The sequence below is a fragment of the Anolis carolinensis genome, chromosome 4, assembly GCF_035594765.1.
Source record: "Anolis carolinensis isolate JA03-04 chromosome 4, rAnoCar3.1.pri, whole genome shotgun sequence".
NCBI classification, from domain to species: Eukaryota; Metazoa; Chordata; class Lepidosauria; order Squamata; family Dactyloidae; genus Anolis; species Anolis carolinensis.
In genome coordinates, this window is record NC_085844.1 from 99,786,266 (window position 1) to 99,799,339 (window position 13,074).

The window sequence follows — 13,074 nt, forward strand, 5'->3', positions numbered from 1 at the left end:
AGCTGGTAGACTGGCTGGGATTTCTGGGACTTGTAGGACAAAACACCTGGGGACCCACAGGTTGAGAACCACTGCTTTACATCATGAGATGGGAGCTGGCAGGCTCTGTGGATCAACTGGGTGGAACCAGCATATGCCATCGAAGTAAGTGCCATGTGATGAGATTGTACATCTATGCATAATCAGCCATGTGTGTGAAGATGAATTGGGGTTCCACCCCTTTTTTTTCCTAAGAGGCTTTTCATGATAAGCACTATATTGTAGGCAAAATAGAACATGGTCCTCTCTATGCAGATAACAACCTTGTCTATTGATTGTGGCCAAGGCAGGAAGATGAGAACTTAGTTCAGTTCAGGATTTAATATATATATATAATTCAAAAATTTCTGTTTAAAGTGGATAGAAGAAACATGAAGAGATTTTTTTTAATGGATCTGACTGGGAGAATGCAGTTAGCAAACTGCCTTCTCTGCTTCTGCACTTCCAAAGGTGGACCTCCTTCTTTAAGGGGCAAATGGAACCCATCTTAAACCAGAGGGGGAAAGGGTTTGGTTTGGGGGTAGCCCTTGAAACTGACTCTTGACATGTGTGACATCTCTCAACATTCTCCTATCACCCCATCCCCATTTTTGTAAAAAAAAAAAATCTTGTGTGATTTTCAGGCAAATTCACCAAATTTGTGGAGGGAGGAATCCATTTAAAATCTTTAAAATAACTATGTTACTGAAATGTAACTCAATTATGTATTGTTGTTGATGCTGTTGTTTTAAAATGTAATTGTGTTATTTTAATTCATTATTCTCATAATGAATTAAATGAAAGGTCCCAGGTTCAAACCCCGGGAGCGGCTTTAGTGGCCGCTGTTAGCTCCAGCTCCTGCTAACCTAGCAGTTCGAAAACATGCTGTAACGGAAAGCCTTATTTTATTGCCAATGTTATTTATTGTTGATTTAGAGATAAAAGTGGGCAGAAGTTAGCTACTGATGATTGGCCATGTGTCACCATGGTAACGTAGCTGCTTCGGTAGAAATGTAACAATTTCTAAGCTAGTGAAAGGGGTGGAGCTAGCTGGAGGAGAAAAGGAGAGGATGTTTTAAAAAGAAGGAGTTATGTTGATGTTTCTAGTGAGGAAAACTAGAGAAAAGATGTGTGTGTCTGGGGTTCAGTTATGGTAGTCTCTAGCCGGGTGAGCTAGAAGGAAAAGGATCCTAGTTTAAGTTTGGGACTTCAGTTGAAATACTGAAGGAAAAAGTGACTAGTATTGAGTCAGATCTGGGGTTTCTAGTGAGGAAGAGCTGAGGAATTGGAATAGGGTAGATTCAAAGTTTCAGTCAAGTGGTTAATGTTGAAGAATGAAAGATATGGTTTATATTGTATATAAGTGAAACTGAAGAAGTAAACTATTGCCACAAGTTACGATTTTCGGACTAAAGTAACTATAAATAAATAGTTCTCTGTTTTAAATAAAGAAAGTGTTTTCTGAGTGGTGAATTGCTCGACTTAGTATCAGCAGTTAATCAAAATACTAAATGCATAACCATTTATCAAAGTTGAGTGCAGTGTATAATTCCTTTTTTTACTGTAATGAGTAGTACAGGAAAGGTACTCTGGAGTACCCTTCCAGAGTAGTGAGTCTCACACTCACTATTAGCATAAAGCTAAATGCATAGCTATCTCTCAGCAGTAGTAAAAAGTGTAATTCTTCACCTCACTTCACGTCACTCATGAGACACTCTGAGACCCTCAAAAGTATGGTTTATGAAGTATGGTTTATACTTTCCTAGTAGAATTAACAATTACTGTAGGATTACTTTCTAAAAACAGAATTGAATGTGATATTTAACTCCAGCTTAGGTAAGAATAATGTATGACAACCTACAATGCTGCTTATATCTAGCCAAAACATGAAATATGAGCAGGTGTTGAAGAACCTGTCCAACATACCAACTGTCTTTGTGGCCTGATGGTGAATGTGTTAAACAGAGATTCAGCTTCAAGTCTGATGAAAAATCTAACAAATTGATGATGAGCCAATCTTCTCTCTAAGTATGGACTATGCCACATAATTGTTGTGAGGAAAAAGTGATGAGGACAGCTATGTAGCAGTCTTAGACTCACTGGACTAAAAGTAAAATAGAAATTTAACTGAAAAATTGTACACAGGTAAAGCGCATGATGAGCTTCAAGGTTTAGTGGCTTAATGAGCCACTAGCAATAACTTTTCTCCTCCCCACATCTAATGTCAAGAGTCAGATGCCAATTAGCGAACAAAAATAGAGTTTATTCAGCAACACAAGCAGGTAAAAACAAAGCTAAACAAACTTAGTGCAAACTGCACTTTCTGAGTCCAAGCCCTGCCAGCCGGCTCTGTAGTTTTCAAAGGAACAGTTCCCAAAAGAAAACACCAAATTGGTCAGGAAACAAACAAACAAACTAAGAATGCAGTAGACTGCTTCCACAATGTGGATAAAGCCAAAGGCTCCAAACGGATGGTGAAAAGACGTCGTCCGGGATTCCAAGGTCAGGTCAGGAGATAACAGCGGTGTCCAAAGAGCAAGCCAGGAGTCAAAAGCCGATAGTAGTCATCAATCACAGGGCGAAGGCAGTAGCAAGGTCAAATTCCGGTCCAAGGTCTGAAGAGGGTGCAGTCATCCAAAACAGGTCCACGATAAGACACAGCGATAGCCAAGCTAGGTGATAACAGCAGATTCAAATCATAGTCCAAGTCCAGTCTTCATGGAAACACAGAGATCCCAATTGCGCCTCAGCAACACCTTGCCACACGCAAAGTGCAGTGGCCAAACATTCCCATTTTATTCCCCTTCCTCCTGGGTGACCAAACACTCACACCCAAACACCAGGTGTCCCAAATCTACTCAGAGACTGAGCTCCACACAGCTAGAGCTCGTGGATCTGGAGTACCTAGCAATTCGTCGGAGTCTCAATCATCCTGCCCACACTTAGCCCCATGAACACTTAAAGAACCATCCTCCCTTCTCCAAGCATCCCAATTGGGATCAGCTCCTGCAGAAACCCCAGGTTCAGAAGTATCCATAGACCCCAAATCCCCAGACATCTCCGGTGGCTGTGCCCATTCAGTGCCCGCTTCCCCAGCCACCACCTGTTCCTCAGCATCCATCTCCCCATCTGAATCTTCCTCAGAAGATCCCCCATATAGCTCTCTAAGTCGCTTTCTGCGCAACTCCTCCAGTGAACCCTCATCAAGAGGGTTTTTTCTTCCTCTTCGAATTCCATCCCCATCAACCATAATCCCCGAAGGCGCAGTCACAACATCTAATGTTTGCAATTTGGCAGGAATATAAAAAATACTACGTACAAAATGGTGCATCTATGCTGCATCCCTTTATATAAATAATTTCTTTGGTGTTTTTTTGTGAGGACAGCAAAGAATTTACAGCAATAGCTGTAAGAAGTCATTACCTACATTCTATACAATAAAAAACCCCTTATCCACACACTCAGTATTAACAATTTCACTTACTCACACCTCTAGGACTCCATAGAATTTTCTTGTGCCATGATTGTTGATGAGTATGTTTATTTCAAGTGTTTGTGATTAAACAACACTTCTTCTTATTATTTATTTGAGTCTATGTTTACCTCACTTTTCTCCTGCACCAAGGCGAGACTCAAAGAGGCTAATACAATAAGAACATACAAAGTAAAAATTAAAACTGATTTAAACCTAATAAACCCTTATAGCAATCTAATTATCTCAAACTGCCAGTGATAAAACCCTATTTACTAGTATAACATACATATTTTAAACCATTAATTAACCCAATTGGGAGCCAAGTTCTCATAGTCTTGAATCTAGAGAGACCCTCTGTCAAGAGTCAGACGCCAGTTAACAAACAAAACAGAGTTTATTCTGAAGATAAGCCAAAAATAACACAAAAACAAGCCATGCTATTTTCCCATGCTGGCATTCAATAAAAACTAAGGATGCTTCAATTCAGCTTAGAAGAAACAAATAGAGTTGACTGCAAGATAACATGCAAAATAAACAAAGGCTTGCAACCTTCCAAAAACTGCAGAGTATAACAGAAAGTGCAAAAGCTACTTTTAGCTCCAAACCGTTTCTGAAAACAGACAGCCGGCTCTGCGGAGTTAAAGGGACAGTTCCCAAAAGAAAAACAGCAAACTGGCTTAAAAACAAACAAACTAGAAGAGCAGTAAACTGCTTCCACGGTGCAGATAAAGCCGAAGCTTCAAAGGGATGATGAATAGCCGTCGTCAGGAGAATCCAAGGTCAGGTCGAGAGGCAGCAGCAAATACCAGAAGTCACAAACCGGGAGTAGTCGTCAGTCAGGGAGCGTAGACAGAAGCCAGGTCAAATTCAATCCAAAGTCCGAAGAGGGTGCAGTCATCCAAACCAGGTCCACGGTAAGACACAGCGAGAGCCAAGCCAGATGGTATCAGCAGATCCGACTCACAGTCCAAGTCCAGTCTTCACGGAAACACAGAGATCCCAATGGCGCCTCAGCAACACCTTGCCACACGCAAAGTGCATTGCCCAAACAGTCCCATTTATTCCCCTTCCTACTGGGTGACCAAACACTCACACCCAAACACCAGGTGTCCCAAATCTACTCAGAGTCCGAACTCCACACAGCTAGAGCTCGTGGATCTGGAGTACCTAGCAATTCATTGGAGTCCCAATCATCCTGCCCACACTTAGCCCCATGAACACTTAAAGAACCATCCTCCCTTCTCCAAGCATCCCAAGTGGGATCAGCTCCTGCAGAAACCCCAGGTTCAGTAGTATCCATAGACCCCAAATCCCCAGACATCTCTGGTGGCTGTGCCCAGTCAGTGCCCACTTCCCCAGCCACCACCTGTTCCTCAGCATCCATTCCCCCAAACTCCCCATCTGAATCTTCCTCAGAAGATCCCCCATATAGCTCTCTAAGTCGCTTTCTGCGCAACTCCTCCAGTGAACCCTCATCACGAGGGTTTTTTCTTCCTTTTCGGATCCCATCACCATCAACCATAATCCCCGAAGGCGCAGTCACAACACCCTCAGTACTCTTTCAACCAATAGTTACTTCGGATTTTTTTCTGTCTCCAGAGATATTGGACTCATTCCACAAGGAGGGGAAAGCAGGAGAAATTGTCTTCTTCCTATGGCATTCTGTAGCGTTCTTTTTTGAAAGAAGATAGAGAATTTACTTACCCCATCACACAGGAACATCTCCTCTAATTTCTAGTTAAACCTGCATTTCATTTCTCATCACATGAATAGGTGTTGTCTCCTCCCATTCTGCCATCCGTGGAATGTTGCAGGCATTTTAAAAAATATGCAATTTTAGAATGTAAACGGTTCAAAATTGTGTGATAACGACAATAACAAAAAAGTTTAAAAAGAGGATAAAAATTTGAAGAGTTCAGGTGGCAGAAGGAGCATTGAATGGCATGAAATGACTGCTCCCATGCACACCCAAGTGGAAACGGTCAAGTATTTCTTCAACCTGAAGCAGAGTTTGTCAGCTCAAACCTCTAAGCAATATTAAAGTACTGTCTATAGTATGTGAGCAGTACTTGCAATAAACAGCAAATGCAGGAGCTTCTTTCCACAGGAAGGCTTTATCTTTTGCAGCTATTTACAGTATTCACAGCTCTCTCTCAAGAATCCTCCAATTCATTATACATCATCACATCACCCGACCCAAACTTACTCTGTTGGTGTTCTTATATACACTTGCATGATGCAATGTTCCATTTCATTATCTTATACACCTGATGCAAACCTAACTTCAGGGTTTTATTATCCTCATGCTTAATCACTGTAACTGTGACTCAGCACTTACATTACTTAAAGTAACCCAGCATTTGATCTTCATAATAGGTTAGTATATTTTAAAACTCCAACATAAACATCACCCCCAAGTGCCCAAGATGTTTTAAAATGTGCAAATGCAAAATTAAGGTTCATAATTGCACAGTTACAGCATCAAAAAATAAGGAGGATAGAAGTCCAAATAGCAGCAGGAGGAGCATTGATGGGCATAAAAAAGACAGCACACATGCACACTCACACTGAAATGTCAGAATATGAACTTAAAATGAGGCAAATGGGAAAATGGCCATTTCTAAGTGCAGGGAGGTGAGTGGAATCGATTCCATCCATTTCTACATACTGAAGAGACGAAGTCACATGGGCTGTGACCATGGAATGTGTCATGTGTTATTTGATGGGATCCGTAGGAGTCTGTCTTTTAAGTGTGTAGAAAAGGATGGCAGTCTCCATTGATGAGGTCCATTGTGAAGGTAGGAGCAGATATTCCCAATTCCTCCAAAGGAAAAAAATTGGAACTATTAATCACTCTGATAATTTTCTCCTATAAGAAAGAAGACAGCAATTCATACATTGTATCACTAGACTGCAAAACACAAAAGAAGATATTGCTGTTCATCATATATTTTACCCCAAATGTTAGCAAACAAGCAATGCATTCTAGTAATACTTTATGTTTTACCATATTGTTGAAAAAAAGTTACATCATTGAAACAAAATACTTTTTCATAAAAAATGACACAGAGTTGGGACTTCCGGATGTGCAGCATGGCAGCGAGACGGGCACCTCAGAGCCCTCGAGAGTGTGCTGGCTTTGACCAGGTAGAGCAATAGTTCCCTTTCTCATTGCGGATCGAAGCAAGAGGAACAGTGGAACCTTGGGCCACTCCTCAAAAGTGAGCCTCAAAGGAGCTAGGTACGGTGGGTTGAGGTCACAAGTGTGCGGTTGGGGGATACCCTGCCGCAAATCGATGACTGGGTGCACTCCTAATTTTTACAGCTGAAATAAACCCATGAGGGAAAAAGGAGGAAGGAAACATGTATGGAGAGGCAGCGGATCCGAGGTAAGAGTTCTCCTTTCAACATCGAAGGACGGGAGGGTTAAAGGACTCAGTGGGGAATTGAAGAAACATAATTGGTAAAAGGGCTCCTATACGAGCCTTTTAAACGACTCTATAAAGTAAAGGTTTCCCCTGACATTAAGTCCAGTCATGTCTGACTCTGGGGGTTGGTGCTCATCTCCATTTCTAAGCTGAAGAGCCGGCATTGCCCGTAGACACCTTCAAGGTCATGTGGCCAGAATGACTGCATGGAGCACCATTACCTTCCCGCCAGAGCGGTATCTATTGATCTACTCACATTTGCATGTTTTTGAATTTCTAGGTTGGCAGGAGCTGGCTCTAAACTAAAGGAATGGATGAAACTCCAGAGACTGGAGAATTGAGGATTCAAGGAACCAATAAGAGGTAGAGGGGAAAAGTCAATCTGCTAAGCAACAGACTAGTTCAAAAGCCCTCGAGACAAAGGTTTAAATACTGTAATTAATGTAACACAAAGGCAAGCCCCCTGATTTGAACAGGGAGGGAGGGAGAAAGAATGCAAAAGAGTACTCCGTGTTTTAAACTCCAACCCCCAAACATGAGAAAGGGGAACAAAAAGAATAAAAAACAAGGAAAATGCAAATATGGAGGAAGAAAAATAGAAGAATAACTGACCTTGAGACCGAAATTGTTGTGTCTTCGTAGCCAGGCTTCTTGTAAACAAGGAACTGAAAGGGAGGAGCCAGGAAGCCAGGAAAGCCAGGCAAGAACAGGAAAGCCTCGCGAGACTGGGTGACGAGAATGTGAGGTTGTGGCAATGCAAGAATTCAGGAGAAGAGGAGACATAAGGGTGGAGGAGGAAGTGAAGACAACACAGAAAGAGACAAAATAAGGGCTGAACGAGAGACAAAAGTAACGCAAGAGACCAAGAGAGGAGGAGATAGAAGAGAGGAAAATGAGTGAAGCCAAACGGAAACAGACAAAGTAAAGGCATAAAATTAATTAATAAAAACATAAAATAATACAAAAAATAAAATAAAATAAGCAAAGCAAGCAAATGAGGCAACAAGCAGCCTGGGACAGAATTGAGAAAAGTGCCAAATGACTTGACATACAATAGACATATAGAGACTTAAGCAAGAAGGGAAAAGATTGAAGAAATAACAGACTGAGAAAGCAGGACTCAAGAAAGACTAAAAGGTGAAGGCCAGAGAGAATAGAAAGACAAGATGACAACATTTAAGTTCAAACCAGAGAGAGATAATAAGGATAAAACCTTATTAAGAAGACAATCCTTAACTGAAGAGATGAACTTGAAGGATATGATGAAAGAAATGATGAAAAAAATACAGAAGATGCAGGAGAAACAGGATGTCTATCAAAAGATAACACAGGAACAGATGTCAGATCTAAAGAAAGAAATTAAGGATGACTTAGTTATGATGAAAATGATCAATATACAATAGGAAATTAAGGAACTTAAAGACGAAAAGAAAGAAATAAAAAAGGCCCAAGAAAACACCCAAAATAAAGTAAAGTAATTAGAAATGATAAACAAAAGACTAACAGCTAAACAAGAGGCTATGGAAGTGAGAGAGATGGAATTTCAACTTAGAATAAGAAATATACAAGAAGAACCAGGGGAATTCATAAGAGAAAAAGTAATGGAAATACTTATAAGCCTTTTGGACTGTATGGAACAAGAGATACAAGAACAAACAGACAGGACATACAGAGTCAATACAAACTTTGTGAGAAAAAATAAAACACTAAGGGACATGATTGTACAATTTGTAAAAAAAACCTGCAAGAGACGAAATACTAAAAGCAAATAGTAAAAGACAAGAGATACAAGAACAAACAGACAGGACATACAGAGTCAATACAAACTTTGTGAGAAAAAATAAAACACCAAGGGACGTGATTGTCCAATTTGTACAAGAACAAACAGACAGGACATACAGAGTCAATACAAACTTTGTGAGAAAAAATAAAACACCAAGGGACGTAATTGTCCAATTTGTAAAAAAAACTGCAAGAGACGAAATACTAAAAGCAAACAGTAAAAGACAATTTTTTTTACAAGGGACAGAAATGATAATTTTAAAGGAGAACCCGGGCTCAGTCCCAGAGCCGGCCCTAGGTATTTTTCAAGTGTAGGCGAACAGAATTTTGGTGCCCCCCAAACCAATCACTGAAAAATAAAAGCGCTGGATAAGTGAAAATGTTGGATAATAAGGAGGAATTAAGGAAACGCCTATTAAACATCAAATTACATTAAGATTTTACAAATTAAGCACCAAAACATCATGTTTTACAACAAATCAACAGAAAAAGCAGTTCAATACAAGGTAATGTTATGTAGGAATTACTATATTTGCAAATTTAGCACCAAACATTGAACAGGGATATAGGGCAGTGTGGACTTAGATAACCCAGATAACCCCCCGTATTAAAAAAAACTCTAAAATCAGGACAATAAATAAAGAACAACACTCTGAAAACTGGAGAAATCCAGACATTCGTTCTCACCAGGAAGGCATTTGGGGCTTTGGGGAGCAGAGAAGCGGCACTTCTCTGCTCCCCAAGCTGCTAAACGGAAGGCCTCGCCAGGAAGGCATTTGGCGGCTTCTCTGCTCTGCAAAGCCCCGAACACCTTCCTGGCGAGAAGGAACGTGTTTGGGGCTTTGCGGAACAGAGAAGCGCCGCTTCTCTGCTCCCCAAAGTGGCGACCTTGGCTCCTTCCTTGTGGAGGGAGGCGCGGCGGTGGAGGTAGGCCTCAGGAGACAGGAGTTGCCTCGATGGCGCCCCCAACAAGATGGCGCCACAGGCAACTGCCTAGTTGAACTGGTGGTTAAACCGCCTCTGCTCAGTCCTAAACAGAAGGAGAAAATATATGTTCCTTACAGATGAACTGAAGAGGCAAAAGATCCGTTTTAGATGGGAAAAAAAGAAGAGGGCCTAATGACAATATACAAGGATCAGAGATATTGGATTACCACAGAAGAAAGAGCAAGAGAATGCTACCAAAAATACAGATGGACAAAAAGAAAAAAGAAGGAGAATATAAAGGAAGGAAGAAACCAAAAAGACAATGTACCGGAGAAAGAAGAAATAAATCACCAGAGAAAGAAGAAATAAATTTAGAAGGATACAGGAGGAATATAAGAGGAAGTATGGAAGTGATGAACTTAGATGATGTAGACGAAAGACCAGAGGAAGAGACAGAGAAAGAGGAGGTGGAAGAGGAAAGGAAAGAAAAGGACGAACAAGAAGAAGAGAGCGCACCATGAACGAAGTAAAAATATATTCAAATTACATTAATGGTTTAAATTCACAATTTAAGAAAATAAAATATTTAACAAATTAAAAAAGAAAAATCTACACGTGATAGCTCTACAAGAGACACACATAAAGCAAATCCAGGTAATACATCTAGAAAATAAATATTTAGGCCAAGCCTTCTATGCTTCAGCACCAGAAAAGAAAAAAAGGAGTGGGTCACATATGTAAATAAAAATATCCCACTTAACCTAGCCTTTAAGGATACAGAAGGAAGATTTATAGGAGTATACATCACAGTACAAGGGAAAAAGATCCTAATATGCAACATTTATGCCCCAAATAATTACAAAACAAAATTTGCAGATAAATTAAAAACCCAAATAAGTGAACAGGAATATGACCATTTAATAATTTAGGGGATTTCAATGGGGTGATAGATGGAGAAAAAGATAGAAGATACAAATAAAAAGGAAAAGAAATCAATAAATATAGGAAGCCTGCCAAAATCAATGATAAATATAATGAAAGAATTTAATATGTACAATATATGGAGAGAAAGAAACGGAACTAAAAAAGATTATACCTTCTTCTTGGCCAGACATAGTAGCTGGTCGAGAATCGACATGATGTGGATATCGAATTCATTAGCAATAAATATTGACAAAGTAAAGATACTGACAAGTGAGGACTTGGAACATTGTCCAATGGAATTAAAATATAATAAGAAGATATGGAGGTGGAAATTAGACAACAATCTATTTAAAAAAGAAGATATAGAAAAAATAGAAATATATTATTAGAATACTTTGAGATAAACGATACACTGAAGTAAATATAAATAATAGGGATGGGCAAATCTTCGGAAAAGTCATTTTCCGTTATAAATTCGTTATTCAAAATGGATCCGAAGGGGTTTCCGAGATGGTTTGGTGCTTTGTAATTAACCTTCCAATTGGAAGCATTGGTGCCCATGCTTCTAAATAGCTTTGAAGAACCTTCGGCTATATGGGAGTGTTTTAATTCAACCAACCTGTGCTATTTAGGAGAGAAATCCCCCTTACCTTTTGGAGTGGTTGCTTTCTATGGGTCTCTTAAACCGGCTTCAGAAGTGGGAGGAGCCTGGATCTTGTCTTCCCGCATTAAACCCGGGCTTCCTCTCCCTTGCAAAAGGGAGAGAGCCTTATAATTGCAGGGCTTAATTTTGCAAGATCTCCCTTGCAAACCACTTCCCGTGCTTGAACCCGGGCCCAGGCCTTGCAAGAAGGGAGAGAGAGCTTGATAATTGCAGGGCTTTAATTCTGCAGCATCTCCCTTGCAAAACTTCTCCTGCCTTTGCCAGAAACTGTGAGGAAAGGGGGGAAAGGAGGGGTGAATCAATCCCAATGTGTTGGCAAAACCCCACACTAGAACTCTTCACCCAATGGGCAGGGAAAGCAAACTATCACCCTGCTAAGGATTTTCCATAATTCCCCCCCCCCCCCGCCCACACACACCGTATTATTTTAAATTACCCTGATATGATGATGATGATGATGATGATGATGATGATGATGATGATGATGACGACGACTATTATTATTATTATTATTATTATTATTATTATTATTATTATTATTATTATTGGCACCCCACTTTTCTATCTAGGTTTGACACTGCCCTATATGCCAGGATCTGATTCCAGATTATCTGATTTAAACTGGATTATGAGTCCACACTGCAGATAATCTGGGATAAGGAGAAAAGTGATGGATCTGGACCAAGCTTGGCACACACCAGCTGTGAATCCTAGGGGAGTTTTGGGAGGGTTGACCCAAGACTTCTGGGAATTGTAGTTCACCCATACATTTTCTGATGGGAGCATTCATAAAAAACAAATGGGACAGCATAGTGTAATGTAATGCAGGGGTTCACAGTCCCTTAGACTGTTCGGGGGCCAGACTGTGGTGAAATAGTCCAAAATTAGGATTGTTGTTGTTGTGTGCCTTCAAGTCATTTCAGACTTAGGTCAAGCCTAAGTTTAAAGTTTAGGACAGGGGCCAGGTTAATGGCATTCGAGGGCCGCATCTGGCCCACGGGCCGGGCTGTAGTTTGGGGACTCCTGGTCTAAAGTTTAGGACAGGAGCCAGGGCAATGGCATTGGAGGGCCACATCAGGCTCGCGGGCCCAGTCTAGGGACTCCTAGTCTAAAGTTTAGGAGAAGGGCCAGGTCAATGGCATTAGAGGGCCACATCTGGCCTGTGGGCCAGGCCGTAGTTTGGGGACTCCTGTCTAAGGTTTAGGACAGGGGCCAGGTCAATCGCCTTGGAGGGCCACATCTGGCCCACAGGCCTTAATTTGGGGACTCCTGGTCTTAAGATTTAGGACAGGGGACAGGTAAATGGCATTGGAGGGCCGTATCTGGACAACGGCCCTTCATTTGGGGACTCCTGGTGTAGTGGTTTGAGAGTTGTCCTACAATTATAGCTTCATTCCCCACTCAGCCATGGAAACCCATTGAGTGATCTTGGGCAAGTCACACACTCTCAGCCCCAGAAAACCCAAACACTTTCAAACCAGGAACAGATTTCCTTATTCAGAGGCTGATGGCCATCTGTCAGGAGTGATTTGATGGTGTGCTATGATTTCTGTTCCTGGTTGATAAATGTCATTTCCTAATTGTTTCTGTCATAAAAATAGGTGGGCCCCAATATTGGTGGGCCCCAATATTAGCTAAAGTGTTTACACAAATCAACAACTCAGGTTTAATTCCAGAGGGCTGGAAACAGAGCATAGTTGTCCCTATTTACAAGAAGGGTGACAAGCAAGACCCCAATAATTACCGACCCATCAGCCTCTTAGATATTGATTCTAAGTTATATAGCAAACACCTGTTAAACAAATTAGAGGATTGGGAATCTGCTAACCACATTATTCACCCTGAACAGGCTGGTT